The sequence below is a fragment of the Chroicocephalus ridibundus genome, chromosome 4, assembly GCF_963924245.1.
Source record: "Chroicocephalus ridibundus chromosome 4, bChrRid1.1, whole genome shotgun sequence".
Classification (NCBI taxonomy): domain Eukaryota; kingdom Metazoa; phylum Chordata; class Aves; order Charadriiformes; family Laridae; genus Chroicocephalus; species Chroicocephalus ridibundus.
In genome coordinates this window covers 48302936-48330802 of record NC_086287.1, presented here as the reverse complement: position 1 = coordinate 48330802, position 27867 = coordinate 48302936, and the positions used below count along the sequence as shown (strand labels likewise).

Sequence of the window (27867 nt, the reverse complement as noted above, 5' to 3'; positions counted from 1 at the left end):
ACAAGAAGAAAGCCAGGGGATCTCGGGTAAGCTAGGTGTGTGCTTAGCCAGGGCATTAGCAGGGTGGGGTGGCTGACACACCGGAAGGCTGTGCCGCCATACAGAGAGACCTGGACAGGTTGGAGATCTGGGCAGAGAGAAACCTTATGAAGTTCAACAAGGGCAAGTGTAGGGTGCTGCACCTGGGGAGGAATAACCCCATGCACCAGTACAGGTTGGGGGCTGACCTGCTGGAGAGCAGCTCTGTGGAAAGAGACCTGGGAGTCCTGGTGGACAACAGGATGACCATGAGCCAGCAATGTGCCCTTGTGGCCAAGAAAGCCAATGGCATCCTGGGGTGCATCAAGAGGAGCGTGGCCAGCAGGTCAAGGGAGGTCATCCTCCCCCTCTACTCTGCCATGGTGAGGCCGCACCTGGAGTACTGTGTCCAGTTCTGGGCTCCCCGGTTCAAGAGGGACAGGGAACTGCTGGAAAGGGTGCAGCAGAGGGCTACAAAGATGATTAGGGGACTGGAACACCTCTCTTATGAGGAAAGGCTGAGGGATTTGGGTCTCTTCAGTCTGGAAAAAAGACGTCTGAGGGGTGACCTTATCAACACTTATAAATACTTAAAGGGTGGGTGTCAGGAGGATGGGGCCAGGCTCTTTTCAGTGGTGCCCGGGGACAGGACAAGAGGCAATGGGCACAAACTTGAGCATAGGAAGTTCCACCTAAACATGAGGAGGAACTTCTTTACCCTGAGGGTGGCAGAGCACTGGAACAGGCTGCCCAGAGAGGTGGTGGAGTCTCCAACTCTGGAGACATTCAAAACCCGCCTGGACGCGTTCCTGTGTAACCTGCTCTAGGTGACCCTGCTCTGGCAGGGGGGTTGGACTAGATGATCTCCAGAGGTCCCTTCCAACCCTATGATTCTATGATTCTATGATTTGTTCTCTGTGGTTGCTCTCTGCATCATCGAAGACCCTGGATCCGGTTTTTCCAGGGCAGCTCAGCCACCTGAGCCCTGACGCGCTGTGTGCCGCTTGGCTGCCAAGGGGAGCTTTCAGGGGCTTCCTCTGTTTCAAAAGGTCGGATTGCAAAACTGAGGTGCACACCTTTACTTTATGTTTTGTTCCTCCTCCTTTTGAAAACGGGGGCGGAAAAAAGGCTGAGGTGTCGAAGCTTCACCGTTTTCATAGGCAAAGACAAAACACCCCTCTTAAAGGCAAAACATTCCAGGCCCTTGTTATGTATTTGAGGTTTAAATAACGGGAGTTTCCTGTTTCCAAACATCCTCAGATGGTCTCAGCTAACCCATTTAAAGAAGACTTTTGCTCCTCTTGTGGTAGATGAGGAGTCTGAGCTTGCCTTTTTGGTTTTACCCCTCCTTCCCCTTCAAGTTGAAGTAGGAGGCCTAAGGTGTGTTCATAGCACACAGAAGCATGGGGCAGCAGAAGGCCTGAGCTGGTGGAAACCAGAACCAGGATCTCCATACAGCTTGTTGGGTTGCAGCACAGAGGAATCCATACAATCAGCTGCGGAACTCATACAATGTCAAAGCACTCCTGGATGTGAGATGAGCTCCAGTATGTGTGCTCCCCAGGCGGAGAGGCAGGCACCAGATACGGAGTGTTTGAAAGAGAAATGAAAACAGCCGTGGGGTTCTTTTGGTGATAAATGGGCAATGCTTCTTTTCAAATATTAGGTGACAACCATATCATAATATTTCTTCATGTAAAATTGATCTAAAAAAAGAAAATATTTCTCTTAAATTAATCAAGTCCGTGTCTTCCATCTTTGATTGAAACATCAGCAGATTTCTGCCTCTTGCTTCTTCTGGTTACAGTCTTTGAAGGAACCTCTAAAGGAACCTCTAAGAGGCTGATTACTGATTCCTTAGATTCCCAGGAGGATGAAGGTAAGCTGCTGCTTTTCTTCAGAGGCTTAGGCTGTGCCGTTAATGATAGTTGGCATTTGGGAATTATATGAGACCTTTTTAAGCACGAGACTGTTTGCCCACAGAAGTCAGTTTACATCTTCTAATCAGTGAGTGATGAGACTTCTCTGCATCCATTTCATGTCCATATTCTGCACATTTGTTAAGTATATTTAAATTACTGAGAAAAGCAAGCTATTGGTCTAAGACTTCACTCTTTTCTTCTTCTGAATCAGGAATGGAGGACTGAAAAAAATCAGGTTAGTGTGAAAAAAGTTCTAGTAAGTTGAGAACTTACCTGTATGGTTGAGCTGCGTTGCTAATTCATCCTGTTGAAATAAGGCCAGACTGCACTAGGATAGTGTTGTGGAGGGTTTGCCGGAACGCATATCAGGGCTGCACACCCCAACGCTTCCCTGAGATTGACTTGCAAAATCCTTTCTGTGGCTAGAGCTGTATTCCTGTGGACTTCAGTGCTGCAGTCTAGGGCTGGTCATTTAAAGCTGAAAGAGCCCAAAAGAAGCCATGTGGTGCCTGTGTTGCCCTTACACCTGTAGACTGTCCTTTAACATGAAGCTGCAACCTTCAGCTGTAATCTTTGATTCTTTATGAAGTGCGACAGTATGAGAGTGGGCCCAAACATTGATTTTTAAATTATATATGATTAAATGTAAGAGCATTTGAGTCTGCCTATCTCACAGCTTTGTAGGTAACTCTGCACAGACAAGATTTGTCACTTCCTTCCCCTTTCCTGTTCTATCGTTCCTGAGCTTTTTTTCTTGTGATGAATTCACTATGGGTTAGCAAGGAGGTGGTAAAACAGATGCAGTTGTTGAAACTGATGATAAGGTAATTTTCTCACCCTTCCAATAACTGTAAATGCATTTGAAAGAGGATTCGCGTTGCTAGTAGCATTTGTTATTGTGTGTATACTCCTGGACATAAATCAGAGATTGACTGGTGGATAATGAAGCGGTGCAGCGTGCCTGAGTGAACAGATTGGGCAGGCATCTGAACTATCCGTGTACTAGCCCACCAGAATGAGTCTGTTGCTCAGAATTTTTCTGGCAGATGTAGCCTCTCCATTTTGTGTCACAGCGATTATCTACCACGTGTTTATCGAGTTTCTGTGTGGTCCATATTATCTGAACATCTCAGAATTGCAAATGGATTGTATCTTTGTGGCACCTTTTTGAGGCAGAGAGCCCTGTTTACCAGTTCCCATTTAACTGATGTAAGTGAAATCTCAATGACTTGCCGAGGGTGTCACAGGAAACTTCTAACAGATTAGAAAAGAGGAAATCTTGCTTTTAAGGAAGAGCCAGAGTCACTCTTTGTTCCTTCGTAGCACCTATCCAAATTTTGCTCCTAGAAAAGATATCTCAGGTTTAAAAAATGGGGAGGGAATATTTACAGTATTATAGGAAGATTTTTCCCAGTTAAAGAAATGGCTTGCTTTGCTGTTTCTTTGCAGCCAAATGTCCCATATACCTCAGTGATACGTTGTTAAGGCCTTTTTTTCTTCTGACTGTGTTAATTGTGCTTTTACTACATTTGCATAGAACACCTTTTTCTCTGTAGATGAAGTTCTGTTTGGTTGTTTCTTTGGTTTTGCTTTTTTTTTGGGGGGGGTGTGGGGCATTGCTTGGTCGTTTCACTGTGAGAAACAAAGATCTTCTGAAGTTTTGGAAGGATTTGGGGGAAGAGTGTGGGGGGGGTGGGAATCCTTACCTCAGCCAAAATAGTCAATATTTTGTGGTTTGGGATATGCAATAGAGCGTGGGAGACTCTACAGGTCGTGGCCCTGGGATCTGAACCTCTTTTTTCCACATCCCACTGCAGTGCACTCGCTGCTACTCTTGCCTTCTTTTGAATGCCAACTTTTGACCTGTTCAATTTTCTTAGAAGCGTACACAGGTTCATAACAAGCATTTTCCTTTGAACAGACTGGCTTTTTCAGACTGTTTGCCCTCCAAAAAGTTTTTGCGGAGAGGATTTAATTAGGCCTGACAGTCCTTAACAAGTTAGTGACTCCTTGAGTCCTACCATTTAGTGGCATCTAGGAGTGACACAGTCCTGAAGCATTTACCTGTTTTTATTGCAGCAATCCTAATCAAAGCCACGAAGTGAGATGGCTGCTTTCTCCACCCTGAGGCACTCCTGGGCGCTTCCTTGAGAAAGCGATTTGCTTTGGAGTTGTTAAAAAGGCACAGGGTGTTTTTAAAAAAAAAAAAAAATACTTCCCAGGCACAGGTGTGGTGCTCCTGAGTATTAACGCCAATTGTGCAGTTCAAAATCACAGCTTTGTTCTTCTTGAGAGATTGTAATAGTGTTAAAAAATACAGCCTTGATCTTGATAAGAGCTCAAGTCCCTGAGCTTGTGTTGAATCAGGGTCAAGGTTTTTGATTTGTTCGTTCTTCAGAGATGCTGAGTACCTTCTGTGGCAGCTGAAATTAACGGGGCTGTGTCTGCCCAGCGTTTCAGAAGGCAAACAGCACGTGCACGTATTGTGAGCTGCGATGTGCAGGAGTCAGGATCTCCAGGGGGTTGCAGTATCTAAGATGATGCCCCTACAGTTGTTTCTTAATTAAACCCCAGACACTTCACATGGCTTCTCTTGAACTTCAGGACTGTGCTTTTCTTGAGCATATTTGAGACTTCTAGCCTGGCAACTCCTTGGAGCTTTCTATTAAGGTATTAAGGGGAGGAAAACCAGTTGGTTGCCTCAAGCTGAGGAGGAAATGCTAGACTTGAAGGATTATCTCAATGCAATGAATTTTAAAGACTTTTTGCTATACATGTGTGGAAAGCTATCAAAATGCTAATGGTTCTGCTGTCTTTTTTAACCCTTTCAACATATGGAGCTGTTGGAGGGAAGGTGAGAATGATTTTACTCAACTGCAAAAGGACAGTCCAGCCAGAAATTAAGTTTTAAGTAGCGCTTTGTCTGTTAGTCACAACTTCTCCCAGTGATAAGGAAGAATGATGCACCCCTCATTTGGACGGCCCAATTCTGTGTGCTCAGCTGGGGCAATCTGCAGGTGTGGTGTAGGTCAGGTCCTTCCTGCAGCCAACATCCTACAGGAAAGGCTAGCACAGGGCTGAGGCTGAGGACCTCCCTCCCCAAAACAAAAAAAAAAAGTGAAGTCGGAACCAAGTTGCTGTGGCTGGATGACTCCTGCAGCCCCTTCCTGGGGTGACTCAAGGAGCAGGCTGGAGGCTTGGTGCTTCCCCACCCGGTTTTTGGGATGCGCACCCTGCCTGCAGTGTCATGGATGCCTCTGTTGTGTGTGTGCCTGCCAGGGCAGGAGGAATTCTGCCACCACCACAACAACTCATCCAGTTAAGTACATACCTGGGGGGCCCTGGGACAGGATGGATCATCCTACCTGTGGCAGGTTGAACACACGTCTCCTACAGTGCAGGCATATCCTCTGCTTGCTTAGTTTTTCACAAAGGAGACTCTGATTCTCCTGGCTATCTCACCTCACTACCCTAACTGAGGGAAGCGTGGGCTCTAGGTGGACACACAGCTCGGAGCATTATGTGTGTTTGCTGCATGGGAGCTGTGACCTGGGCAGCAAGGCTTGTCTCAGATTCTGAGCAGACACTGTATTTGCAGTAGCTCTGTGCTGCTGTGGCTACCCTGCTGTTGCTGCCCAAAGCAGCTGGGCTGGTTAAGGCTGCAGAGGAAGCAAGCAGGCACCTTCCTCTGGGGATATTATTTCTATCTGTAAGGAACTTCTGTTCCATTTATTTAGGTTTTTGGCTGAGGTTTTTGACACGTTAGGAATATTTCGTTCACCTCTATAGAGATGCAGTCAATGTTCTGCTTCGGAGCCAGGTAAATAGTTAGATAACTGGCAATATAAATAACTGAAATTGTGAGTGTTATTAAACCCATGAGACTCAGTCATTCCTTTAGCTGTTTCTGAAATATCTTAGAGCAATGGGTCTGTCTGTGCTTGTCTCTTTAATCAGGGCTAGCCAGGCAATTTCAGCCCCCAGGAGAGCCTGAATCACTGAGCTGCAGGGTTATCTTTGCTGTTAAGGTTGTGGCGTTCAGGTTTCAATGAACTTTCAATGTTTTGTTTTGCTGGGCTTTTTAAAGGCATATTTACTGTTAAATATTAGCTGCCAGCATATTTCATATCTTCAGAACATCAGTGTTTTCCATTTTGCAGCTGAAGAGTAAGTTGCCAACACGCACCACCTGGGGCAGGAGCAAGGGCAGGCAGTATAAAAAAGATTGCTGCAGGGAATCTGGGGCTGGTACCAGATGAAGCAAGGCAATGGGGCTGGGTAGTAAGGAAAGGCTGTGGAATGGGCTCTTCCTTTCTCATTCAGCATGAGTATGATGAGGTATTGCTTTGCTTGGGGCATCCTATGATAGATTGGATAGGGTGCTGGGGAAATCAGCTTTAGGGAAAACTGTTTTGACTTGGATTGGTTTAAATGATATGAAGATACGGCTGGTGCACAGTGCAGCAAGCATTGGGGTACTTGTGACATCTTGTATGTGTGTTGATCGTGATTTCCTGTGTAGTTTTTAGCAAATTTATTATTTTGAGACAGTGTATGTGTATTTATATGTTTGGGAAAAAGAATATTTCCCCCCCTCTGCTTTGTATTTTTCCCAGCATGGACAGTTATGATCTGCTTGTCAATCTCTTGTATGTTTAAAGGCTGTTTACGGTGGACTCTTCTCTCTCTGATTCTTACATTTCTCAATGGGTGGCTTTAGGTACTGCAAGCAATACACTTTAATAAGAAATTATTCCCTGTTAAATGTTTGTGATGGCTTGGAAAAGGTTCTTGTTACCTTTTTCTGAGAGTTACTTATTTTCTTGCACAAAGTATATTTTTGTTTAACCTTGAAAACTTAGGATTGCTTGCGTAAATAGATGGCTCTTATTGTGGCTGTAGTTGTTTTGCAGACAAAAGCCTTTAGCTGTGCAAGTGCTTTGCAGTTTCTGTTTGGCTTTTTTGTGTGTGTAAAGAGAAGGGAGCCTGAGCTGTGTTCTTCCACCGTAACCTCTTCTTCCATGCTAGGAGATGAAGGTATTGGCAGTGGGAAAAGTAGGATTTACAGAGGAATGTATGTACATAACATATCAGCCTCACTTCTGTGATTAAGTATGCAGTTAATCTCTGCAGATTAAATACAAATCCTCTACTATTTCTGAAGAAACGTGCCATTTAGAGTTGGGCTCTTGGATGAGCCCATGAAGCAAGTTGCTGGGCTGGCCAAAGGGGTTGTGGGATATGCCGGCATGGTCTGTGAAGGGTGTTTATTGCAAGGGAATGGGTCATCCTCTTCAATAGAAAGCAGTGCAGGTGTTCATTTATTTAGGGTTGCCTTGGCAGAATAATTCTTATGCAGAATAGAATAGGGATCTCTGGCTTCTTCCTTTGATTTTTTTTTTTTTAATTGCCTGTGTAATTTAAAAGCCCAGTTCTCCTTTCTGTTGACTGAATGAGAAAAGAAGGGGTGCTGAAATGCTGATTGTCAGAAACCACAGTCTAAAACTTGCAAGTTGCCATCCCACAGGTGTTGGCCTTGTTTGCATGTACTAGTCTGTTTCTGAGGTGAGAAGGGTTGTAGGAGATCCAGGCCATGACAGTAAATAGAGCAAGTTCCCTGTTTGCTCATACGGGACATATCTGTGCTCTCCTATCAGAGAAACAGAGGTTTGGCATATTGGAGTTGTTATGCTCTGAGAGATTTCAATCTTCATTGTAGCAGTAATTATTTCCACCAAGAAGCTTTGTATGTCCACATTCCCAAGACTGAAGACACCCTGCCTCAGGATATGTACCGGTGTGATGGATAGGACACCTTCTGGGAGTGTGCTTGGTTCAAATACTGGCTTGAAGTTAGGCAAAAAGGGTATATGAAGCAGTCTGCAGTATTCCAGAAGGCAGGCATGCAGTCAAATTACCAGCTGTTGGATGCGCTGTGGTTGTTGTCCATGTGTGTGGTCTTAGCCCATGGCAAATGAAAGGCAATGCAATTTAGCTGAACTTTATCATTGCTAAATTAAATTACCTCATATCAGCTGCAGGGGATGGGCATGCATACGGAGCGCTACCACAGCCCAGTTGATGCACAGCTTACTGTTACTCCAGTGTGCCATAACTTTATTGGGGCCTCCACTTGAGGGTACTGGTGACCAAGTGATAGGTAATAGCTAGTTCCAAGGAGAGGAAGATAGAGTTGCGCCTTCAATTAAAGAATATTGTCCCTAAATCTCATAACATTTTTAGTTTGGGGAGTTCAGGCTGCTGAGTTGGTGGAAATGGAGATTTTCAGCAACTATTGTACCTGCTTTTTTAAAAAAAAAAAGTTTGCCTTTTCCAGCAGATGTTGACTCCCTTGCCAGTAGGGAGGTTCTCTTGCCTGTAACAGGCACTGGTGCCAAACCCATTTTTGTTCTCTTGGGGATGTGTTTCCTGAATCTGCAGTGAATTCTTGTGCTTTAAACACAGGAAACATTACTGGGGTTTTTCCAAATATCTGTGGGAACTTTTTTTAAACTGAATGAAAATTGTCCCATTTGATAGTAGACCAAGCAGAAGTCTCCTCATCTTCAGTTCCTTTGTCTCTAGGATCTGTACCATGCCTAGGAATGCCAGGAGGTACTGATCTTGCCCATGGATGATTCGGCAAGCCTTAGCAGCCTGGAGCCATGCCCAATTTGGCTGACATAATGGGGTTTGAAAGGGAATTGATGTAAAATGATGTTGGAAAGGACATTGGATGGCACTTTGGCTCCCCTGCATTTACAACAGGAAGAGCTAACTGTTAGCCACAGGTTTTGTAGCGAGCCTTTGTCAGTGCAACTTGAGGAGGTGCCTTTGCTCTGGTGGGCAATGGGATGGTCTCGCTTTGGTCTGATCCAGTCCCCAGCGGCTCAGCATCTGGGGGTGGTGACGTGGACCATGCTGGTTTTATGAACCTCTAGGAGGAGAGGGGAATGAGGGCCCCAAATCTTTTGCCCCCAAAAAATATCTTGGTGGAGTGAACGTGACCATGGTGATCGGCAGTGCTTTCTGCAGTCCCACTGGCTATGATCTGAGCTGTTTGGTACTGGCAATGTGACACTGGCAATACCACCGCAGCATTATGGAGTCAGGGTCACAGGAGCCTCTGTGTCCTTGTGATTTGGCTATGCATCCTGTTTTCTTCCAAGCCAGGGCTGTAATCTCCTGTTATTGGCTGCTAAAATATTTCTGGGTTGGAAACTGTCCCATTCCCATCATCTCCCAGAAATCATTCCAGCTTGGCCCATTTTTTTCCCCAGCTCCAGTCTTTCCCCTTTACTGGGATTTTCTGGAAACCAAGGTCCGAATGTATTTCTTGAACATACATGAGGTTTAGCATCTGTTGTTCATGACACAGATCATTGCACGTGGCAGAATGCATGTGCAAGTTCATGCACAGCCAGCTTTCACTGAACAACGAAGATGTGGCTAAATGGGAATTAGGATTAATACTGGATTTAAGATGCTCGTCGTTGGCTGGTAATAACCTTATCTCCTCAAAGGCTGCAGGCAGGCTGGCGGCATTCAGCTCAAGGCCGTTGTTTGCAAAACCTGAAAGAAATTGAATTTTGATACTAAGAGAGCTTTAATCAGAGGCTTTCAAGATAGTATATGCTCTTCCCATTCCTATCTCAAATGCAGTCTTTTAATTTCTTTAATGTATGACAGTCACCTAGGCTTCTAGGTTTGATGGGCGTTTGACAGTAATATTTTTCATTTCCTTTTGTAAGAGCTTAGGGATTCTGATTGATTTTAGAAATGTATAAATTGCATTCTGAAAGCTGATACACCAAAGTCTCTGTATAGGCAGAGTGAGATACATCCATGTAGGGCAGCAAGCTCTCCCCGGTTTAAAGCGTTCAGAGGGCTAAATGCCCTTCAGGTAAGGAGGCTCAAGGGGCCACAGAAGTATGGAGCTCCTCAGTGTGATGTGGTCAGCTCAGCCTAGCCTGGTTCGATTGTTGATGTGGTGGAGATGACCTGTGAGAAATGCATTGGTGAGTCTGCGCAGGTCATAAAATGAGTCACCGCATTTAACATTAATTAAGGCCCATGTTGGAAGACAACACACTTTAAGATGAATTGTTCTTGCTTTTCCAGTTTACTGTGGCTGCAATGCAATTTTCTGTGTACTGTGGCTCTGTTGAAAGTCAGGCATCTAGTTATCTAAATAACTTGTACCTTACAATTAAGTCTTGATTAAGGTAGAGTTTATGCCTTAGGTAGACTTAGCCCTGCATCCTCAAACAGGACAGAGGTGTACAGTTTACTTACGCACCAACTTTTGATTCCTTGCTTCCAGCCTTCTCTTGGATAGCAGTTCTGACTGATTCTGCCCAAGCTTTGAGAGCTGTACTTTGCGAAATACTTCTCAATCTGCATCACTGTTAGTGGTAGCCCGGTAAAGCGATGGGCTTACTCTGTCTGCTTTTCCTTTGTTTTAAATCAACAGCCTGTCCTGTGGATGGGTCAGAGGGTGTCAAAGGTCTCTATTGTATGATGATGTATGCCACTGTCAGTCAAAGTCTCTTTCTGGGACACCGAGGCTGGAAGGAGCAGAGATGGATAAACAAGATTTGAGTGGAAAGCTTGTGCTGATGCTGCTGATACAATTCAATATCCATGTTGCCAAAAAGAAAATGACTCATCTGCAGAGGTGATGATGAAGTGTCTTTATCAAGACCTGAATCCACTCTGTCAATTTGTTTTTTCTGAAGCCTACTTATTCAGCCCTCACCTTGATGGATTTTGTTTGATTGTTTTTCTGCTGCTTTTGTATTTGCCCTCCTTGCTAAGGTTGCCTTTCCTCTCACTGTTGCCTTATGCAGAATATGTTATCAAATAATCCTATTCATCCTCTTAGACAATCTTTAAAACACTTACCATTAAACAGGACATTTTTTTCTGAGATATGAAGTGTCTTTGCGTACCTTAAGTCACTTGGCTCTCAGGATTTGAAATTGAGAAATACACTGAAGTTTTGCCTTCCCCGGGCTCGGGGCCCACATGATGACTTGATTAAGATTTGAAAGACAGTGACTTTATTTAATTTATTTATTGCAGCTGCCTCTGTCTCTATTGTTCTTGGAGAATAGGAGAGTGTCAGAAACATTAGGTCAATTGGAATTCAGATCACAAGTCCCTTAAAGCGCAAGTTTGTTGAAGGCAGGTTAATGAGAGTTTCTGGTTTAGTTTGTGTTCTGTTTTTAAAAAAAAACAAAAGCCAGGAAAATCTTTGGTCTTTCAACTCCATTTCTTCTTTTCTTCTACAGAGATTAATGGTAAGGAAAAGTGGATAGAGAGGGAACCCCGCAGCAAAGGTTAGTAGAGGGATGCGTGGACTGTACCAGCACAAGAAGGTTTGTTTTCGTTAGTTAAAAGCATCCAGCTTTCACTGACTCTGAGGCCTTAGCCCTCTGCAGCAGCCATCCAGTTGTCTCAAGGCATGCAACAATTCATGGAAGTGCCTTGTGAGTATCTTAAAACTGTTGCTTTGTTCAGTATTGCAGCTGGTGGGAGGGTTTGGTCTGTGGCTTTTCGGGTGTGTGGTGGGAGGTGGCAAAGACTGCTTAGAACAACACTGTGTAATGAGACGGTGCTGCGCTGGGTGAGGCCTGGGGGGGTGAAGCTCAGTGATTTCTAAGCCTGTAAAAATCCAGGGGAGCGTGCATTAATGCTATTGCTTGCTGTTCTGGCCTCTAGCAAGCAGATAGGGAGCTGTTAAACCCCCTCTGAACAGACTTAGGGATGAAGGGGAATACCTGTGTAACTTCAGCTTCCATCAGTTGTACAGCCACCTTGGAGAAGAACAAGCACAGTGACAGTCTTTAAAAAAAGAAACAAACAACAACAAAACAAATAAAAAAACCCCAAACCAACAGTGACAACAACAAAACCCTCTTGCACATCAGCAGGATGTGTCTTCACCAAACATGAGACTTCAAGAAGACTCAGGTTCTCATGCTGGCTGGCTTGAAGTGTGCAACTCTTAGCCGGGGAAAAAGCGGGCACGCTGACCCAGCCAGTAGGTGCTACCACTTAGGTTAAGCACTCCTGGAAGTTGAGGAATTTTTTGATGGCTGGTTTGGCCAAAGCCTTGGCATCGCAAAAAAGAAACAGTGCTGTGTCTCTTTTGTAATAGCTGGGAGAGATGTATGGGTGTGAGTAAGCTGCTACCTTGCTGATAGTACCTTAGAGAGCCCGGAGTGATGGAAAATGTGTCTTATGAATGCTCAGTGGCAATTTCTTATTCTTTCTTCCACTGAGTCAGCTCTGTGCTCAGCAGTGAGACTGAAAGGGCTGACGGAGGCCCTTCACCAGCACTTGAAGCTGTACCTCAAAGCTGACTCTGCTCAGTGCAGATCTAACTGATGAAGCCGTGCTATTCAAAGCATTTGCGGTCTTGCCCGTGGAAGGCCAGCCAATGTCACCACAGCTACTACAGCTCCACCAACACTTTTTCTTTCCAGATTTCCCAACTGCGGGCAGGAATGCACAGCCCCTGCGCTCTGCTGTGCCCTGGCCAGCTCCGTGTTTTGATGCAGACGAATGTGGTGGGATGATCTGTAAACATTGCTGGGTGTTCTGACGGCGAACGTATGCAAGCTGCTTGCACAGCGTTACTCATTTATCCCCCCTGCCCATGCCCCCTGCAAGCTCAGCTGCTGCTTTATCGCTCCTGATAAGCCAGCGTGTGATCTGAGGCAGAGCCATCAGCCAGAACTGAAGGCAGGCAGGAGTCCCACGTGCATAGTTTGGGGGCAGCTTGGTTTCTTTTCTGATAAGCCTGTGCCTCTTGCGGCAGTACAGTGCACACTCCTTTTAAACCGTAATCATAATCCTCTTTGCAGCCGGCGCTGCTATCCCCACAGGAAGCATTAGCAATATCACGAAGTGCGGAGACTTCATTGTTTTCCCCTAATCTGCAAAGGGAGCTGAGGCAAGACAGAGGAAACTTTAACCTATTCCCTGCCTCAGTGGTAAATAATTAGTTTTTTCACTGGGTGGGAGAGCGGGGGAAGCCTCTTACTTAAGATAAAGTAAGTGCAAGGCTCACAGGCTTATCTTGCTCTGTGGAATTCAGGAAAGGACGTGTCCTTGAATTCGCCTGTCTGGCGTGCCCTGTTTTTGTGTTTGGGAGAAATGAGTCTATTAGAGCTGCCCTGAGCGATTGCTGGGTGTAAGGCACCACTTGCCAGGAAATGTGGGAGCTATGCTTTTGTTTAAGGACCTTGAACAAAAGGCTCTGGATGTTTAATAATGTGCAAATTTGAGTGGGTGGGATATGGAGAAGGTTAATAGGGCAGACTAACAGAGGAGGAGCTGAGCTCAGGAGAGGAATGCCGAGGACATGGCAGCAGACAGAAGGAAGTAAAACAGGAAAAGCAGCCCCTTTTTCCCATGTTAAAGTTAACTTAGCCACCACTGGCAGTTTTGGGGTAAGTGCAAGCCGTGTCTGCTGAAATAATGGTATTTCCACCCAGGGTGACTCCAAGGGGTGCTGGTGTGCAAGTCTGCGTGCGGTTTAAGTGCTGTCTAGAGCCCAGCCCATCACTTGCTGTGGGAGCCCACAGGGTGAGGATTCACTTGGGGTCAATGCTTTACGTTCGCAAAACTTCTCTTTGCAAGCTGCCTGCTGCAAAATCTTTCTTGCCACACTTGGCTGGGCAGCTGCGGCTGCATTTTCCCTGGGCAGGTCCGGGACTGAAGCTGGGGGGGAGCTGCCCCAGCTTGGCACGGGGGGGACGAATCTGGGATGGTGATGGGTCCGCTTGCACGTGTGCAGTGTCTGTGGAAGTCCTTTAATCCCTAACATGACAAGAGCAAGGAAACAAAACAAAAGCCTCTCAAAAATGGCATGAGATAAGGATCTGGAGAATTTGCTTTTTATTTCTCTCAAGAGTCCCTGGAGACTTCTTCTTTTAAGGGAAGAAATGTAGCTTTCAAGGTCAAGCCTTCCCCCCCTCCCAACCCCCTTTCTTCAGACTTCAAAGGCAGTCAGCTGAGAGCTTCTTAGGAATGTTACATCTGTTCAGAGTAAACATGGATAGCAAAGGCACTTCTTCCTCTCCCAAAGTGTCTGAAACTTGTACACAAATTTTCCTGAGAGTGTGGTAAACAAGACACAACCTCAGTGGGGATGGATGGCACGCAGTAGTGAAGGGTGGAAAGCCAGCAAGTGGGAATAGTTTTGGGCAGAGACATTTAATTTAAACACAAGTTTTATTTTCCTGATGCTTTAACAGAAAACATTTTAATGTCTGTGCCTTTAAATAAAATGGATTTGGAAATTGAAATGGAACAAATGGACTGAAAGGTGAACTCCTAATGCCTGCCTGCTCCTCCTCAAACTCTTAGCTCGTGCTAGTTTTGTCCCTGCTGACACATAGTCTTCTCTTTTTATTAAATACCTTGTCCTTTTGCTTTCAATCTCAATCTACGTGTAGCAAACGGTGAAATCACAGTTTTGCTTTCTGACTCTAGCGCTTAACTACTGTTCCTTCACCATCTGATCCAAAACCTTTTGGCAGTGGAGGGGCTTTGGATCAGGCACTTGACATGCCACCGAAAAATGGCATTGCAAGCTTGGGGGATAGAGCAGGTGGGCGTAGGAATTGGTCCTAGTTTAACACTGGCCTGCCTATAATGGGTAGGAATTTATTGCTGATTTTAATGAAAGCTGATGTGTAGCATTGCTGAGAGCGTTTGGAAATCCTCTCTGCAGTAGGACTTACGGACATGATCGCGTCTCAGATGGCCTTGTGCATAACTGCCTCTTCACATCTCCAAAGTGTAACTGAACTGCAAATGGTTTTCACACCAATTATTTCCCTCCTGCTTTTGAATAGAGCCGGGAGGGGGGTGGTTTATCCCATTTCCCTGGTGCAGCCGAAACTCGGAGCAGCAAGCTTGTGCTGAAGCTGTTGTTTCCTCTGCGCATTTCCCATAAGGAGGCCAAGGAGTGTGAGATTTGTGATTCAGCGTGTGGCTTTGTCACACGCATACCCAGGCTGAAGATGATAGAAATCTTGATGCTGTCTCACTTCGGGTTGGGTAAGTATGTTTCGTTTGTTGCTTTTGTAGGTTTTTCTTTTAAACTAGGCCTCTTAAATGAAGAAGAGTAATATTTAAGCTTCTGAGTAAATAAGCAGAGAACCCTGGCTTCATCTTGACTAATCTGTTTAACCTTCATCAGCCCAAATATTTACTCTAGGCGTTGAATATCTAGGCAGTGTAATTCTGATGCTAAAATTCATGCACTGAGAATGCTGTAGACTGACTAATCCTGCAGAATTCCAGAAATCCCTGTCTGTATAAATAAACTTCCTATACGAAGGATTATAACTAAATAAATGCTGTGAATTCAGATCAGCAAAACAGGAGTATAGCAGTTGGCCCTCTTCTTGTGCTCCTTACTTATGTATTTTTAGAAAGATATTCGTCTTAGTCTAAATAGATGTGTAAAGAAAACTGCAAATATTGAACCACGACGCTGTCATGTACTGCAGGAAGAAAGTTTATCTCTCTGCCTTTTTGCTAGCAACTTTCTTGTACCAGTTTTCAGATTGCCAGCAGCTTGATTTACCCAGGCTGTTGAAACTGTTATTCTCTTTAGGTGTGGCATTTCTGATTAATCTCTTTTGTGAGTCTTTGCCCAGTTGCAGGAAAGGGACAATGTAAAGAGCTCGTGAAATTGCTGTGGTGGAGATACAAAATTTGTAGCTTGGTTGCTGAAGACACTCACACACACACCCCCCATTGCCCCACTACACGCACACATTCCCCCCACATACATGGCAGAGCTTACAGCAGCTGGATTTACCAGCAACAAAGTTGGCACCTCAAAAGTCTGGTCTGTTGTGTCCATTGCAGGGAATACTTAAAGCTCCCAGTGTGTAAACCTCTTGGTATAGGTGTGGTGTAAGCAATCTCCTGGGCGGATTGGCTTCTGTCCCATTGCTGTATTAATTATCCTTTCTTTGAGGTTTAAGTGCAGATTTATGTGGGATCCTTATCTCAGAGAAGTTTTGTTAATATCCCTTGATGTTGCCCTGTCTGTTAGTGGAGATTGTTCCAGAGATGTGAAGGCTGCAACTGGCCAGGGAAAAGGGGTTAGTTTGGCAATTGTAAATTGAATAACTAAAAAAAAAAAAAAATAAAATGGATCAAGTTAGAGAAGTAAAATCAAAACTGCTTGAGGAGGTGTTCCCAACGGCATTGTTCATTAGGTTCATGGAAAGTGAATGTGTGCTCTGCCATCTGAGAATTTTGAGAGTAGACTGCAAAAATGAAAGAGTAGGAAGGGCTGTGGGATGGAGTTGTTCCCTATCGCCAGGGAAGGGTCCCAGCCAGTCTTGCTCCCTGCTCTTTGCTTGTAAGGTTCTGCATAACAGTGGAAAACTAGAACGAAGAAATTGCCCAGCTGCTGCATTGTCAGGAAAACGTCTAGCCAGGAACCTGTGCTCTTCATGACTACTTGGTCCTAACAGATAATTCTCCCTTCTTGAAAGGGACCTGCAGGGGAAGAATTACATCTCGCTACTTGCCAACATGCTCTGTAGGGAAATTCCTTCTCTGTCCCATGCTGTGTTAGTCAGTCCTTTTAACACTGTATCTGAGGAAGAATCACTGCAGCTAGGCAGCTAATCTCATTTCTGTCCTCAGATAAGATTGTTATCAGAGTAATTGTCTGTTTGCTCCCCCTCCTGAGTCTAATCAGAGTGGATTGTGCCAGTACCTCCTGGGGCAGAGGAACTCGGATGTTGATTGCCCTCAAAAGAAAGAGAAAACCCTCAGTGTATATTTAATGTAAACTTCAGTTTTGTTAGATGTTCACAGGAAAATCGGCTGGAAATAACTTGCTCAGACGTGTCTTGTGCATTTCACAGTAATATATTTGTTCTGGTTTAAAATCTAAGTTCAGGCAGGCAAATTCGTGTAGCGCACGCTGCGGTGAGGCTTTCAAAAGATAGTGCTATGCACCAGTGGAACTGGTACTTTCCCAAGCCCTGGGATAGAGCAAGCTCACGTATGCAGAGAATGCATACTCTTAGATGTTGATGTTTCAGCCAGCAAATAATTCTGAACAATTAATGCTTTTTCCCTTATTTCAAAGTAAATTACAGGGTGGGTGGCTTGCTGATGGGGGTAAAGGAGGCTCAGAGATATTAATTTTTCGTATATCCTTCAAGTTGGGACTAGAGCTTGTCTTTTGATGTGTTTACCCAAGGAAGCGTACTGTTTGGTCTCTTTCTAGTGGTGAGTGAGCCATAGGTAATACAGCACTCCAATGAGATACAGAAATGTTGTGTGCTCCCCCTGTTATATGGATGAGAAAGCCGAGACACAGAGGCACCGTGGGCTGCCATGGGAGTTGCCAAAGCAGAGTTGCATAGATAAGAGGTCTGTGCCAGAGCCAGCATCACTAGTGGCTGCTCCTGATTCCTGCTTTGGGCTACCATCTCCCAGCTCCAACAGCCAGCGCAGTATGAAAAGTAAAACATGATCCTGCCCTTAGTGGTGCTGCTGCTGTAGAGATTTTGCCTGGCTGGGGCAGACCTGTATCCCTGGATAGCTTAATGAAGCTCTAAAGCTTTCGAGTGTGATGCTTAAAGGGCAAGAGCATCCCACTGAAGAGAATGCTCATAGCTGCTGAACTTGCATGCCTCCTATGTGAGAACCGCTGAGGCTGTCAGAATCAATCAGCCTTAAAAGGTGTTGAATGAAGCAGGTTCTTTCAGGCACACGTAAAAGTCATCTTGGGGATCCTGAAATTGGTATGGCTGCAGCTGCTTCTAGCCTAATGTGCGCTTAGCGTGGATATTCTCTAAAACTCTTATTGCACAGTTTGCTGCTTCCTACTCCATTAGACTTCAAATCACTAATTGTAGCGGTAGCTTCATGGCTGTAGTGTCCCTTTCAGAAGGAACTGTGACTACTTTACATTGGCTGGATGACTGAACTGATGTTGCTCTCGTCTTTACAAGGAGAGACACAAAACTTCAGGAAGAGGGGAAGAGAAATATAAAGTGGTGTAAAAGCCATTTTTACTGTTGACTATACTGCACTGAAGAGACAACAGAGATAGTATTTAGAAAAGTGCTTCTGGAACTGGAAGTAATGCAACTACATCAACGCTTATATTATCAATGCTTACAAATACTTCAAGGGTGGGTGTCAGGAGGATGGGGCCAGGCTCTTTTCAGTGGTGCCCGGGGACAGGACAAGAGGCAATGGGCACAAACTTGAGCATAGGAAGTTCCACCTAAACACGAGGGGGAACTTCTTTACCCTGAGGGTGGCAGAGCACTGGAACAGGCTGCCCAGAGAGGTGGTGGAGTCTCCAACTCTGGAGACATTCCAAACCCGCCTGGACGCGTTCCTGTGCAACCTGCTCCAGGTGACCCTGCTCTGGCAGGGGGCTTGGACTAGATGGTCTCCAGAGGTCCCTTCCAACCCTACCATTCTGTGATCAGTATGACTAGTAAACAGAACCTTGAATAGGTAGGATGCAGTGTCCACAGTGCTGCTGGAACTCGAGGTGGCATCTCCACACAGTGCTATGATATCACCTTACTCAGATCTAGCTGTGGTGGTGTTTGATTTGACCCTGCTGCACATGCCACAGATGTGAGTGTCCAGCAGTAGAGCTTGTGGTCCTGAAGGCCCTTTTGTATGGTTTGTGGCCTCATGCACAGGAATTTGTTTTTTTCCACCCCTTCTCCATCGTGTGTGTGGCTTCATGTGGTATCTGTTGTCATTATGTTTTGTTTTTTCACTTGAAGTGTATTTTTGGCAATGTTTGGCCCTTCAGTGGGCTCTGATGCTATTGGGCACCACAGCTATACATATATTAAATGTGCTTTGTTATCTGGATTACAGTATGGTGTTTACTTTCTTTGTGAGCAATTCATATTTCAAAATGTTGTCTCCAGCTGTTCTTTTTCTGTAGTGGCCCTTCAGAGCCATCCCTGATTGGGTAGATCACTCCCCATGTTGCAGTGTTGATAGTGAGATTGTACATTAAGGAGCTGTTGACTGATTTACGAAAAATGTGCTTTTGGAGGCTGGGAGCAGATTTTTCTGAAGGGGCTAGTGAGCCGTTGTCCCTGCCTGCTCCCCTTCCCCAGCATTAACCCCACGTAGTACATGCAGCACGTGATACAACCACGTGTTTGTTCCCTCACCTCATTCAGCTTATGGCTGCGTCTGCCCTCTTTGATGCTCCCCTCCAGTCTGTCACCCATGGCACCGCTTATTCAGCGCATAATAAATATTTTGAAGCCGTAACTTAAATATCTGTCTAGTGGTCCCTTCATGCTGTACGTTGCACTGATCCACCAGTTTGCAGAATGGTGAGTCACAGTTACTCTTTAGCAAAATTGCCACGTAGGTCTTTGAATCCTTAAAGATAGCTGTCCTGGTCTAATCTGAGCGTTCCCAGGTGAGGGAGGGGGGGGTCTACCTTGAAAACTTATGAAAGCGCGCCATTGAACCAAACACTAGCAAAGTAAGTGTAGCGTGAACACATCTCAAGTTACTAGTATTGCTTCCGCAAGCTACCATACAAAGCTTTTCTAGACTCTATTAGCAAGTGAATAGAAGGGATGTCACAGAGCTGTCAGGCCTGACTGTCAGCCTGGTCTCACCACGCTCAGGAGTACATGACATGACAGAGGCATTCTGGTATCAGAGTTGATCTAAGGACAGGTCTCTCCCTTGCCACCTGCAATGCCTTCTTTCAGTAGCAGTTGGAGATGTTGGGATAATTGAGTATTCTCCATAAAGTAGTTCTCAGCCATAAGAATGGCCATGCATAGTACGATCAGAAGTAATCGGTCTTGCTAAATAATAGTTTTAAGAGAGACTAGAGAGACATTTATAGTTGAGGCCAACAACCAATTCATGTGGGAAGCATGATGTCAAATAGCAGGAAATAAAAGAATGAGAAGAAATATTTTACTTGTAACCTCTTAGGCATGTTGCAAGGAGATTTGCCTCACTTCTGTGGGTCTTCAGTTGTCTATGACAACAGTCTTTATTTGGTTGGATTAATCCACAAAGGTTCTGTGCAAACTATGGAAAAACTTCTACGTATTTACATGATTTCAGTTATGATGGCTCCAGCTTGGAACTTAGTAGAAGAAATCCAACTGATTTCAGTGAGAGCTGAGCAAAGCATTAGCCTGCTTTTGAAAGAAAACTTAAACAGAAATTATTTTGCGTAGATGGGGACTTGAGTCCTGCAAGACACTTCTATCGCAGAAGTTGCCTCTTACCTATAAGGCATAAAAGTCAGGAGAAGGGAATGAGTTTTTTAACCAACTGCAAGGAGGCATCAACAGCACACGGGAAAGCACGGGGAACAGAAAACTGTTCAGGTGATCTGGGGAGTCAGGATCTTTTTGAAGTGAAACCCAATGTGATCAGTATGAACTTTATGGTTACAGTGTGTCACGGCCTTTCTAGGGTAGAGGGCTTATTTCTAGCCTTGCTTTCTGTTAAGCACATCATATTGTGTATATTGAAGGCTGGCTTGCGCCTTTGGGTGTTTCTCAGATAACAGATCCCAAACTGACAGAACCCTGCTTTGTTCTGTTGAATTCTAGGAAGGGTCCCGCTGTCTCTTGTTTTTCCAGATTAATTTCTCTTCCATTGCTTCCAATGGTTCAGGTCTGTCAGTAGTATCACACTGGTAGTGATTCACAGCAATGGCAATATTTTAAGTGCCATACTTTACAGCTTGTTCATAGTGAAGGTCCTGTCCACTTCCACTCTGTTCCAAGAGACTTGTGGTAGAGAAAGTCTAGACAGAGGTCTGTCTCCCTACCTATATCCTTTTTCAACCGGGAGCATGATGGCTACCACTATAGTTAGTACTAGGGTCTCGATAGGTTAAAAACGCACACCTAAATGCTTCAAGTTAAGCTCTGGCTAGGGCTGGGACAGGACCTGCAGGTGATCCCAAACTGCTGAAGGTGTTCTCATGTCATTGGGGGTGTCACAGGAGATGGGGAGTCGCCCTGCCTCGTGGGTTAGGGGGTGCTGCTCGTGCTGTAGCTGTGTACCTTCTGGAGACAGTAGTGCCAGATAAACGGGGCTGTGGCTCCCAAAATCATTCAGCCTTGCCTTGGACATGGCTTCTAGGAGAATTCTTCAGTAGGGAGGAGGAAGGGAAAAAACTGATGCTCTCCTAGCCCTGTGAATGCCGGACTAGAAGTTCTCCGAGAACCTTTCAGTAAGGACCCTGGTCAGTAGACCATTCCTCCACTTTTATTGTGGTCTGTTTTCAGCTGTCGCTGCCTTTGAGATTTGTACCTGAACAAGGACTTTGGTCGCCCCATTTAATAGTAAAAATTGAAAGCTAGTTTCCTGATGGCCTTTTGCTTCATATTTGCTGCTGCTTCCCATCATTAACAGCAGTAAAGTGGCATGGGGTGAAAATTGGCACTAATTTGGGAGCTTGATTGCCTGTGTAATAAGCTTCTCTGTTATCCTTTGGCAGGAGCAACAGCTAATATAAATTTTTTGCTGTCACTTTTTCATGGGCCATGTACCAGCGTCAATGTTAATCCCCCAAAATTATGTTCCATTATAAATCTCTCTTCACAGATGAAGTGGGTGCAATTAGGTAGAGAGGTCCAGAACTGTTACCAAAAAACCCCACAACTCTGAAGGACAAAAGTAGTCTGCCTGTGCATCACAAAGTGGTGTAGCATTTTGCCAGTCACCTACAGAAAACAGAAGCTCCTTGGCCACAGTGTTCTCGGGGCTTGTTTGGCAACGACAATGTGTTCCGAGTTGATCAAGCTGAAGGTCCACCTCTTTGTAAGTACAAGATGTAGGATCTTAGGAGTAATTTGAATCTATTTGTGTCAGTTCTCACTCGTTTCTTTTCTTCCAATTACACACAGAATATTTAATGTCGTTATTCCTGCCTGAGCCCTGGGAAATCAGAAAAGATCATCAAGACCCTGCTAACAGGCTGACAAAATCCCCAGCATATTTAATTAGAGATTATTCTTTTGATGTTTGGATTGATTTTGATGCTTGTTTTTTATCAGGTTACTCTTGGGTAACCTTCTGTATACTGAACAACTTCCTTGCTTTCATGAATGTCAAAGACCCTCAAGGTTTAAATGTACTAATGTGGTTAAATTACTCTCACTTTTTAAGTTTAGTATTAAATTCTTTTTGGCTAGGCAAAATGAAAATACTACATCTGCTGTAACACTATGATTATTCTGGACAGGACTATACAATGACTGACTTTCTATACCCAATTTAGTAACCCAGCTTAAAATTGCTGCCTGCTGAAAGTTCATTCTTGCCCCTTTCTAGAAGGGGATGATAGCAAGTGACTTAGTTCCTGGAGGTGGGGTTTGGTTCTCTGTGTTGTTCTTCTCCAGTTTTCCTGTATGTTTTCTCAAAGTGTGTTCTCCAAGCATGCAAAAATGTCTAAGGAAGGGGTCAAGCTGCTTTATATGTTTGAGTAAAACAGGGCTGAGGTCACCACCACCCAGTTCTTACTATTGTCAATAATGAGTTATTGCATCATTCGTCAGCTACATGTGAGAAAAGTGCAGGGAAACAAACTGAGGTTTTTGTAGATGATAGAATCTCCAACTGTGGCACTGAACCACGGAGTACAACACAGGCTAACAATGCGCTGACGTCAGGCTGTCTTGATGTGACCAAGAGAGTTTTTGTCTGTGAATACAAATACTGGAATAAATCACTAACTGGGTTTTAACAAGCATGGCGGTTTTGGCCTGGTTTCTGAACTTGGAGATAGACAAAGAATACAACACAGCATCTTGTTGTCAAACGTGTGACCAACCAGCAACAGGGCTCTACATGTGCTGGAGTCTACTGAGATACAAGGTCCAAAACAATGAATTACAGTTGACGATAGCTGATGCTAGAATATGGGCCACGTTAACCACAGGAACGGTTTCCTCCTCCTGTTGTACCAGAGCAACTTCAGGCTGCTGTTTGGGGTGGCAGAGAGAATTCAGCTGCTTTGCACGCCAGACGGCTTGAGCAGTGAATAGCTATCGTACGCAGAATCCATCGTCTCTTGTGAGGGATGTGACTGTGAAGTAGCTGACTTCTGAAAACAAGCTTTCTGCAGATACTTTTTCCCACCCAACAACAAAGGTCTTGTTTGGGAATGCTTTTTGGCTGCAGTCCTCGTGACCCTCCTGGGAAATGCACTGTGCATTTGACTTGCGCTCACCAAAGGAAAAAGCGAAAGTAACACAGCTGTAGTGATTTACTACGAAGTTTTGAGGCTAATTGCCTCATATGTTTAATTAATAACTGACACATTCTGTCCCTCAAAGAGCTTGGAGAACTTCCATCTGGACCCCTAGTGATTACAGCCTGGAAGCCATCCCTGTAATTAAGGAGCAGGCTCTAGGAGGCCTGTTCCCATTATGGGCAATTATTGTGCTTGCTACTTTTTCCCTCCTTTCTTATGAAAGGACTGAGAAAATAAGGCTCAAAGACTAATCTGACAAAAAAACCCAACTAAAGAGGTGCTTTTGTGCTACCCCATGGTAGAATGATGGGGTTATGTGTTTGGTGCCAGCACTCTTTCTTTCAAACAGGCTGTCGGGAGGCAGGTTCTCCAAAGCGCAAAATGCGTCTTGCACCAAATTGAAGTATTTGTTGGTCAATATTAATTGCCGATGCAAGAAGTGGATTTTTGCAAAGAACTCGGCAACCGAATATTTCTACTGTTACTTCTGTATCTCTCCTTCCCAACTTCAGACTTTCACTAGGTTTGACAGCTGCTCATCTGCGAAGACTCTGGCTGGCTCAGGAGCCCTCAGTGCAGAGGATGCTGTGTCTTTAAGCCTTCCGTACAGTGCTGAAATGTTATGACAGAGCATCTCACAGGGGGATGCGGTTTCCATGGCAACCCCACACTGTAAGATAAGCAAACTGGATTTTTTTTTTTTTTTCTGAGAGGTTCAAGAGCAAGGAAGGAATGAGGCGATCTGTCAGCGGGTGAGACTTGAAAAGAGGAAACCATGTCCATTAATCCTGCAGCCCTGGCTGCTTTGTGTTTTAATTAGCGAATGTTATTATGGCAGAGAGCACAGGCGTCTTACCCTGTTGTGGGTTTTTGAGGGCTTTTTTTGTTTGTTTCTTTTTTTATATCTCCAACTAAAAAAAAAAAAAGGGAGATGGGGGTGGGGAAGAAGTTTTACTAGGGCTTTAAATGAAGGTCTGAAATAAAGAGCCTCAGGATCTCTATTCCAGAGCTTGTATCCCAAGCCAGGGATGGGAAGTGCAGCTTGCCTGGTGGGAATGAATCTGCCATTCTCAAATTGAGAGTACATCTTAAATTTATTTTGTTTGTCTTGCTACTGATGCTCAGCAAAAATGGACTTGCTTTTGTCGTCCCCAGCCTGCCCAGTGGCATTACATGTTACAGAGCTATACTGCCTGCCTTTGCCATTGTTTTGGGGTAGTCGATACCTTTGGGATCGGTACTTACGCTTATGTGAGAAATCCTCCGCTACCCAAATGCCAGCACTTACGAGAACGCAGGACACTGTGCATGCTAAGAGAGTCAAAAACATAACAACAAGGAGGGGGAATGCCTGTAGTGAGAAGGCAAGCTCCCACCCAAGCTGAGATGGCATCTTAGTAATCAGAGAATCTCTTGGTAGCAGCTAGTGCACCAGCTGGGTAGGAAACTGTGCTGGTCTTGTAAATGTGCCGTGTGTAGGAGTTTATTACGGAAAATATTTTGACAACCTTTATTATTTTCAAACACTTCTATGTGTCACCAGAAAATTAGAGTTAAAGTAAATGTTATCCCAACAGCAGTCTCGTCTGCATAGTTTCCATGTCCATCCTGTATGGTGTACTGCCTGCTCCTTTGCAGGAAATTAAAGCCCACTGTAAATCTTCATGTGGCATGAAAAGAAAATTATTCTAATCCTTTGAGAAAGGAATATACCAAAGGCATTCTTCAGCACTGTTCTATAAGCAGCAGTATCTCAGCCTATTTTTCAGGGGCTGGTTCTGACAAGGAATTCTAATTAATGTAGTTCCTCTTACTTTCCTGCCAATGTTGTCTTCAATGCCCTTCCACCATGATTTGTCTCGTTTGTTTGTTTGTTTTGTGGTTTTTTTTGGTTGGTTTTTTTTTTTGAGGGGGGGTGTGTTTGGTTTGTTTGTGAGTGTCCCCCACCAATTAGTGTGCAAAGTTGAAATGCAATAGTGGGGCATGTGCTCCTCTGCTAGTTTAAATTTCTTGAAACAGTGCATGGGATGCAGAATGAACTTTCTGTTCCTGTACCAGGTATGATGGTTTTTTAAGGGGGAAGGGAGATATCTGTGGCCATTTCACCGTCTACCCTCTCACCCCTCAAATACTACACTTATTTGGTCTTACCTCTTTGTTTGCTCATGCCCTGCTCTACCATTAGGTTTTCTGGGCATTTCACAATTCACGAGCCCAGCAGATAGAATGGAGTTGCTGTTCTTTATCAGGTACATAGAAAGGCTTGGGGATTTCCTTTTCCCTGCAATTTTTGCCCCCGTTGTTCTCTCCTCTTCTGCCCAGGACAAAGCAGGTGCCAGAACATTGCATAAGCCAGGAGATAAGTTTCATAGCTAAATACTGATGTTCTGTGAAGACCACTTTAACCATCACTTGAGTATCTTACAAATGAAAGAGCGTCAGTAGAAAAGTTTGAAAGTCATCAGCATCAGCTGGAGCAAGGCAATGCTTGTGCTGACATACCTTATAGTCAAGAAGTTCAGGGCTGGCACTCTCTCTGTAGAAGTCGTGCTTTCACGTGCCTTTACTACCAGTGATTCTGGTATTCTGGAAAAAAATCTGACCAACCAAGGAGTAAATGACGGAAGACACTTCTGGTAACATGTGTTCCGATGTGTGGGAGCTATTCCATCAGGTTGAGTTTGGACAGCCTCCATCTTTTCCACCCTCCTTTGCCCACCCTGGATTTCAGTTTAGCCATGCAACACTGTGGGATTTTTTGCAAGCCTGCTTGCAGTGGGGCAGGGACTTTATCCCCAGATGGGAAGAAGAAGCCCAAAGTGGTGACTTATCCAAATACAAATAACTCAGTAAATCTGTGGTAAAGCAGGGTTTGAAACAGGGTGTCTCACAGGATCCACTCTTTCCCACAAACTACTGGACTTTTCCTCTGCACTAAGATAAACATCATGTACTAATGCAGATCAGTGAGAACTAATATTGCAGGAAAGGGAAACCCTCTGGTACTGAGGTGCTGCATGATACTGAAAATTGATTCCTGCAGAGAGGGCTTCAGGAATCTCTCCCTTTCTGTTTGAGGTTGCTGTAGTTAGAAATTCTTTCAAATGAGCTCAAGCTCTTGAAGAGTTCAGCAAAACAAGCTGCAGATTGAAGAGGGCCAAACAGCCTCAAAACCATTGCTTTGGTTTTGAGTACTTCCTCCTGAAAATTGTTTTCTCCCATGGGTGCAATCCATGTAGCAGGAATAGCTCTTAGCAGAGTTTGAAGTCAGGGGCCGAAAGTATCTTACACCGTAAGTGGGAATTCAGGGCTAGGGTGGAGTGGTATTTAGCCCCTCCCTGAGTAAGCCATCAAATGCTGTAATTGACAATAGGCAGGGTTAGAGGCAGCTTAATTTCTTTGGAGGCTGTTGTCTTTATTCCTTCTCCTGGCTGTATGGATGAAATTATCAATTTGATGGAGATCACTTTGGTGAAGATCAGCTTTATTTAACATTTTGAGTTAAGCTGCCTCCACGCCCAAAGATTATTTTTGCCTGTATCAATAAAGAAACTGCTTTTGACAGCTTAGATCGCTTGTACTTCGCTGCCAGCCAGCTCTGGCCGGAAATGTGGCAGGCTGGGTTTGTGGCCCTGATGGCTTGGGCAGAGCAGGCACAGCTTTCCCTGCCCCTTCCCACCCGAGCAGGACCTGCTGCTGCCGCCTCTGCCCTAGCAGGAGAGCCCTTCACATGTCCGCCTCCTAATGTGGATTTCTCAATTCACGCCTTTCTGGAGTCTTCATAATTTGCCTCAGACTGGGTGCCGTTCAACCCTTGCACCTTGCTTGGGTTTGTTGTCCCTCGAGGTACTGCCAGCTCTGAGTCCTTGCCAAGCAAAATTAGTCCACCTGTTTCTTGGCTCTAAGCATCTAGTCACCCAAGCCCAGCAGAGCATTGTTTAAAGAACAGAAATCATTGTGGTGCTGCACTGATTCCCAGCAAGCAGTGTTCATGTCACAGGGTGAATTAGGGAATGAAGAAGAGCCCAGGAGTAGCTGCATGCCTCGTTTGGCCTGTTTTTCACAGGAGGGAATGTTTAATCTTTCAGTGAGCAGGAAGACTCTCCTGTGTGTGCCCTGGCCTCTGTGGTCAGAGTTGATGCCCATGAGCTTAGGGTGAGAAGGAGCAGCTGAGGAGTATTAGGCTCTGCTCCAATTATGATTTCCAGAGGGTGGGTGCTCCGCAGCTAAAGCTAGCTGGTTACTTGCTGACTCATCACTTCACATGGCTTTTTTTCCCCACACCATTTTTAACCCCCACCCCTCTTCCTGGAGGTAATGAATTACTTAGGCATCCGAGTAGTTTGTTCTTAGGTAATTCTTTTGGCCACTGCTGTTTCACGCTTACTTCTTTTCCAGGTCTATCAGTTGTGCCCAGCACCCATGCGGTAGGTGAATTTCTCACCATGAAGCCACTGAAATACAAAGACTTCTAAATCAACTGATGACATCCATCCAAAATTTCCCTTTCCTCACCTGCTTGTCAGCCAAACTTCCTTAAACAAACCCTTTAGGGAAAAAATGCAAGTGATTATGTTCTTAAGCTCTCCTTTTCTTGTGTTGGTGATCCTGAGTTGAGTCTGTGTATCTGCTCGCTCTAAGGAG

At 44.8% G+C, this 27867-nt stretch overlaps 1 protein-coding gene across 5 annotated transcripts in view; it reads left to right on the top strand.

Annotated features, from left to right (window-relative positions):
- TSPAN18 (tetraspanin 18) overlaps positions 1-27867 on the top strand; it is a 128270-nt gene that overhangs the window by 11296 nt on the left and 89107 nt on the right. Inside the window, exon 1 of one of the 5 annotated variants that reach the window (XM_063332136.1) lies at positions 14913-15014. The exons of the other annotated variants lie outside the window; for them this stretch is intronic. The gene's annotated coding sequence lies outside the window, so the exon portion shown is untranslated. Of the gene's footprint in view, positions 1-14912; positions 15015-27867 lie in introns of those variants that run through there. 5 annotated transcript variants of the gene reach the window in all.